Source organism: Lampetra planeri, chromosome 23 (assembly GCF_965212315.1).
Source record: "Lampetra planeri chromosome 23, kcLamPlan1.2.h2, whole genome shotgun sequence".
In the NCBI taxonomy this organism is placed as follows: Eukaryota; Metazoa; Chordata; class Hyperoartia; order Petromyzontiformes; family Petromyzontidae; genus Lampetra; species Lampetra planeri.
In genome coordinates this window covers 7,440,771-7,447,443 of record NC_136129.1, presented here as the reverse complement: position 1 = coordinate 7,447,443, position 6,673 = coordinate 7,440,771, and positions in this window count along the sequence as shown.

Genomic DNA, 6,673 nt, shown 5'->3' with positions numbered 1-6,673 from the left:
CATACGGATTAAATAGAGAGCGATAGCAAAGGAACAGGGTGTCAGATGAATATGAACAAAGTGACGGGGTTAGGACAGGGACATGGGGGTGGGGGGGGAGGGGGCAGAGACGGGGAGCTGGGCTAAGGAGGGCGGAGGATAAAGATGAGAAGGGTGCATCTTGAAGGAAGGGTTGGTGCTGGAGGAAGAGGTCATTTGTACTAGTATTAATTACTACATTTTGTTTAGCCAGGAAGGATTCACTGAGTCTCAACTCTTGTTTTAAAGGAGGGTGGGGATAGGGGGGGGGGGGCTGTCAAATGTTTTGCTGTATGGGGTCGATTTTGTTACGCCGTTTTATGACACATTCGTATTTCTCTTCTTGGTTCTTTCGGTAAATCCACGTAGAAGGGAAATAATAAAATAATAAAAATAAAACGTAATAAAATTCTCACGACGTTTCGGCCACAACGCAAGCAGCCGTCCTCACGGGAAAAACAGGTCTGTCGGAAAGACAGCGTCTGAATGGACACCACCAGCCTTGGCAGCGTATATTTAAGCTGGGTTTACGCGATCTAACCCATGAGACCGTTATCACGCGACTCAAATTGAGTAATCTACAGGTGACGTTTTTGTTCCATTGGTATGTTTGGCCAGTATCAGAGACATCGTACGAGTCTTTCTTTTAGTATGGGAGCAAGGCAGAGAACCCGGAGGAATGGCATGCAGAACTGGGGGAGAATGTCACAACTCTGCGCAAGAAAAAACAAATTCACACGGGTCAGGAATCGAACTCAGGGCCCCTCTTGCCGTGCCACCCTGCGCCGACTGAAGCCTCGTCAATGTGGTCATCAAAGCAGGGTCAGTTCTGTCATGGGATGGCACTCTGATGAAGGCGACGGCCTCAATGTGCACGCATATCCAGTAACTCGCACTATTAATAACACTGGTCAACACACTTTTTCTGGCATAAGGTATTCCAACGGTTTTAAGGTAATTGAGGGGTGCTGACTCCAAATCTGGCATCAGTTTTTGTCTATCACATCAGCTTTTTCAGTGATAAAATATTATATTTTCAATAAAAACTGCAGAAGAAAAATATTAAATAAATGCGGATATCTACATAAAATGATATTATAAACACACTATCCTAAAAATACAGCACCATATTTTAACACTAAAGCAGTCACTGACTCGCAACAACTTGCAATCATAAGTGACAGAGTTAATTTCGGGTAAAATCAATGAAAATGGGGTATGCCGATAGCATAACATGAGATGTGATAGAGCAAATCTGAGATCAGATTTGGAATCAGCACCCTGAAATTAGTCTAAAACAGCTGCAAAAGTCCAGGCCAGAAAAAAATGTTTTTTTTTGTTGACCAGTGTAATACAGGGTGCTTAAAAAAATGTTAACGCTCACATGGGACTATCGTTTTTAATTGACAAAGAACGGATGATACGCTGTAACATGAGAACAAATGTAATGTTAAAAGCTTCACTTGTTCGCCATCGTTGTCAACGCGTGGCCTGGAATCTTCTCCAGGTGGTCTCCAGAGCCCGGAGGCGGCGCATTTCTCGTGGCATTGTCGTTGCAAATTCTCAGAAGTGTTTCAACATTTTTGAACATGTTACGTGTTTTTAAGGCGCCTTCCACTAATGTCTCAAGGCGACTATTCCTGCCCCTCGGGGTAGGGCCGCTGAAATGGGACGTCAACGCTGTTTTATAGAAACAGCATTTCTGCGATACGTTTGTTTTGATCTGAATGCTACAGCTTAGAAATTGATTAAATACCTACAACATTTTTTTAAAAATTATGACATTCAGAATATTGCAAAAACATATTTCGTGTCGCGTTACAGACAATGAGTGCAAAAAATGTCAGCGTAAATATGCGTACTGAGAAAAAGCCTCAATCGTGGTAGCGTTTTGTTCAGATTAAAATAAAATAATTTAGTAAAAGAATTTAAGTTATCCACAGCTAGAATGACGGGAGAGAGATGGCGAGGAGAGACGGGGGAAAGAGAGGGGGGAGGGGTATAGGGGAGGGGTGACCCTGGGAATAGAATGCGCCGCGCTAACACCTCAAAATAATCATTAAGCAATACCTAAAAATGTTTGCATTTTGACTGCTTGTGTTGTGGTTATTGCAAACATGATGCCTTGTATAAAGATGTCAGTTTTGTACCAGTTTAAAGGGTAAAAACCTACTACTATATTTTGCCACTGGTAAAGGAGGTCTCATAGTGTAGGCAATGCCCCCTTTACATATCCCGTGTCCACATCAGCGGGTGCACCGCCTACCGTCTGGGAGTGTGTCATTCCAGCAGCATTGTTTCGAGGCAAAGCAAACTCTGCACGGGCCGGTATCAACACGCAGAGTATCTCATGGGCAATCAGGCTTGCTTATGTAATGTAGGTCTCCGGCGACACTCACTGTCGAGACAACTTCTTTATTTATAGTACTCGTACTCACACTACTACACACGATTCACTGAGCACATCATGTAACGCTGACCATCAAGCTCGACGGCGCCAACTGACTGGCTAGCTCGCTGACTATGCGACAGTGGCGACGTCGGGCGATGACAAAGACGACTTCCACGGCGAGACGACCCCTGATTCCCACAGACAGTTCCGAGCTCCCTCTCTAGCCCCCTTTTACGCTTTCAGCGGGGCCCGGCCCTGCCCTGGCCACGCCCCCCTTCTCGAACCTTCTAGCTGATTCTGGGAGCCACAAGATGGATCCCTTCCACGACCCTTGGCCCAGTTCTTATCCCTTCCATGACCTTTGCCCCAGCTCTTCCCCTTGGGTGGGTCCACTCGCAATTGCTGCTTCTGGCCGCCAGTCGGAGCTGTTACACTACACTTTTAAGCAATGCTGGCGAAGTGCCGTCTTACGGGGGAAAGACCTCTCCTTACGAGATGGGGTGGGGGGAGGGGAGTCCAGTGTTTGCATGCAGTTTGAAAAGCGCGCACCATTATTACCGACATCACAGGCAGCAGCAGTAGCAGAGATCTTGGGTGATATTCAAGTGCAGTAGCGGCTCCTGCAAAATCTCTCAGGGGGGGCAAATGTCTGGATGATTGATAAGGATAAGGTCCACCCATGCAATGGATAAATTAACAGCTTAAGCATGTAAAGGCAACTTCACTTCTTTAATATTAATGAAAAATAAAGTGACTCTTACAATACATCTTGTTTGTTTCTAGCGTGACTCTGTGGTTGAATGACATTGGTGGTGCGTCGCCCAATCGCCCTAATGAAGAAACCGCCCCTGTTCAAGTGCTGTGTGTGTGTGTTAATCACCATTCATAGCCACAGTCCGTCCACTGCTGGATGAAATCCTCCCCAAGGCGACAATAAATTGCAAGCCAGAGAGTAAATATTACAACAAAAATAGAATCGATTCTCAAATCAAATCCCGATATCCTCAATGATCGTTATTTATGGAATGGCTGTGCAGCGAATCATTGCATGCTAAATAGGCGATATTTTATGCATTTAAACGATGACCATGATGTTTTAAAACCGTGATAGGAACGTATGCAGAGGCTGTAATTTGTCAGGATGAATGAACGCATCCTGCACATTTTGGAAGCACCGAGTGTTCTTATTTGAGTGCAGGCATGATGATGGGTTTCCATGGAAATTAATGCAATTAAGTGCGTTTCCATGTATACGGGTTGAGAATGTCTCTGTAGTGCACGTCCCTCTAATTCGCAGCTCCCGAGAATATTAGCCTTCAATTTCTTTATTAAAATACTTCACTTGGATAATAAAAACCCTTGAGATGGAGGAACACCTATACCTCGTCTGCATTGATTTGACCAGGGGGATGGAAAATGCAAATGATGAATATTCTGATCTTTCATCAAACAAAACATAGGCTCTCGGCATATGATTTAGTGAAATTAATCTAGCGTGCGCGTTTGCGCCCATCCAGGCGGCAGCTTCATTATTTCCAGGATTCGTCTTGATGAGCCGATAGTGTCCAACAAAGTGTGTCATGTATGTGTGTTCGTGTATGATGAATGTCTTCTGCACCGTACGTAGCCAACCGTGCTAATTAGAGGTCATCGTGGTCATCGTCGTCGTCATCATCGTCGTCCGTCTTGCACCACCACAGCTACAGTTAGGGTTGTCGCGTGTTACACCCCTTCTGTGTGTAGGCCTCGCTACAACACACAGGAGGCCGTGTGGCCAGTTCGCCGAAGGTCAATATACCTCCAGGTTAAGGACAATCCCGTGAGATAGGACATCTCGATTGCAATGATGTCCAGGTTTTTTTTTTATTTTCTGCAAACAATGACCTTCAGCAACTTTTATCAAACAAAACATAGGCTGATAATTGTTTTTTTACCCTTCTATCTGGCAACAAAACTGACATAGACCACAATACCCGCGGTCATAATGCAAACAAAAAACATAACTCTGATAATGTGCACTGTCCTTGAAGTTAATTGGTCCACACCCATGTGAGACTAGGCTCTAAGGAAAGCTGTCTCGGGTGTGGACCAATCAACTTCAAGGACAGTGCATACATTATCAGAGTTGTGTTTTTTGTTTGTGATTATGACCGCAGGTATTGTGGTCTATGTAAACATGACTCCTTGTAAAAAAATGTGTCAGTTTTGTTACCAGATAGAAGGGTAAAAAACAATTATCATAATTTTTTACTGGCAAATGAGGTTCCAATGGTGTAAAAAACATAGGCTGCCAGGGAAAAAAATATAGCATGAATAGCGTTCGCAAAAGAGATTAACTGGACTTATGTACTCACGACAAATAATTATCGCAACATTTCTATTCTTCGTGGTTCTTTCGGTAAAGTCATCACGTAGAAGGGAAATAATAAAATAATAAAAATAAAACATGATAAAATAATTCTCACGACGTTTCGGCCACAATGCAAGCAGACGTCCTCGCCTGAGCTGCTTGCGTTGTGGCCGAAACGTCGTGAGAATTATTTTATAATGTTTTATTTTTATTATTTTATTATTTCCATTCTACGTGATGACTTTACCGAAAGAACCAAGAAGATGAATCCCTGCAGTCACGAAAGCTTTAAATCGAAACCTTTGTATTCTTGCATATACGGCAATAAGTGCAGGAGGTAAATGTCAACGTCGAGATCTGCTGGCCACGACGGGAACGTTTCAGGAGAGAGTTCGTGTCGTTTTTTGCGATTCCTCGTCCGTTAAAGGAGTGCAGGCCACAGTGGTGGTTGATGCAACTAAATACGTAGATGAGAAAACGACATTGCCCATCTAGCAAAATAATAACTTACAGCGTTTAGTCAGTTTTGCAAAAACAAAGCTCCCTCGCACAGGAATAAATATATCGTAATTAATTTTGATTATAGATACAAGTAAATTAATTAAATGGAAATGAAATAATGGTATGGATCAAGAGATGTAATTGGGGTATTAGCATGCATTACGAGTTGGCCTCCAGACATTGTCGCAGCGCAGCCAAATTGTTTTTGTTTAAACAGTGCATGTAAATAGGCAAAGAAATTACGTTTTCCTTCCCACCACATTTTTCTCTGCACGTAAAAAAATTATAAGTTAAAGTATTTTACAAAACCTATCGACCAGACGGCCTTCAGTAGTCAGTGCACGTCAGCAGCAGCGTCTGTTCAACACAAACAAAACTCTGGAGCAGTTTTCATATTCAGTGTCTCATCAGGAGATGCTGGCCTGCTTGCTAATTAATGCTGGTTGAACTGTGTGATGTTTAAAGGCAATAAACATGTACTTTTTTTTTTTACAGGATCTGTTCTTGATCATAGTTCGATAATATATTTGTAACAATACAAAACACAAAATAATAATTCAACCTGGTTTTTGAACATTTGAATTTCAAAAGAGCGTTCCTCCACTGCATGTGTGAAAGTTATCTATTTCTCATAGCCCTCAGCAAGCGGTGGAAATTCCGCATTTATATATAGCGGGGGTGGCGAACTATCCATACAACAACCACTGTTGACTTGCCCACAAAGTGGTATTAATTGTATCAACCCTGTAGGGATGATGGGCTGAGTCAACCCCCCCAACCCAGAATATGTACTCCGCAGCCTTCCGACAGTTCGCTGTACCGCTAATCCACCTCTTCTCGCCTCCAACTAAACACATAAGAAGCTCTCTTGCTGTGTGGCACGAGTCTCATTAACGTAATCTGATGCGTTACGATCCGCTTCCACGCGTGGCTAATTAGTCGACCCTTTTATCCGTCGAGATTCGTGAAGATTGTCATTGCAGTGAGCACGCTGGCATCCACAAAGCTTTCACATGCCCCTAATTCCTCGGCTATGAATTCAGTTAGCCGGAAATATTTTTGACATTACAGTAATTGGTGCTCCAAATTATCATAACAAACAGCCATTTGCTCGCAAAGAGCGGGCTAGAGACTACACATTGCGAATTGTTAATACTGGTAGGAACCTCCTGGTTACACCAGCCCACAGGGGATTATTGTGTCCGTCCGTTCGTCGTGCAGGGAGGGGCTGGGTGGGGAGGGAGGGGCTGGGTGGGGAGGGGAGGGTGGGGAGGGGCTAGATGGGGAGGGTGGGGCTGGTGGGGAGGGTGGGGCTGGTGGGGAGGGGAGGGTGGGGAGGGTGGGGCTGGGTGGGGAGGGGCTGGTCACCCCGTGGTGCCCTTATAAAACTCAACGTTCAACCTACTCACGCC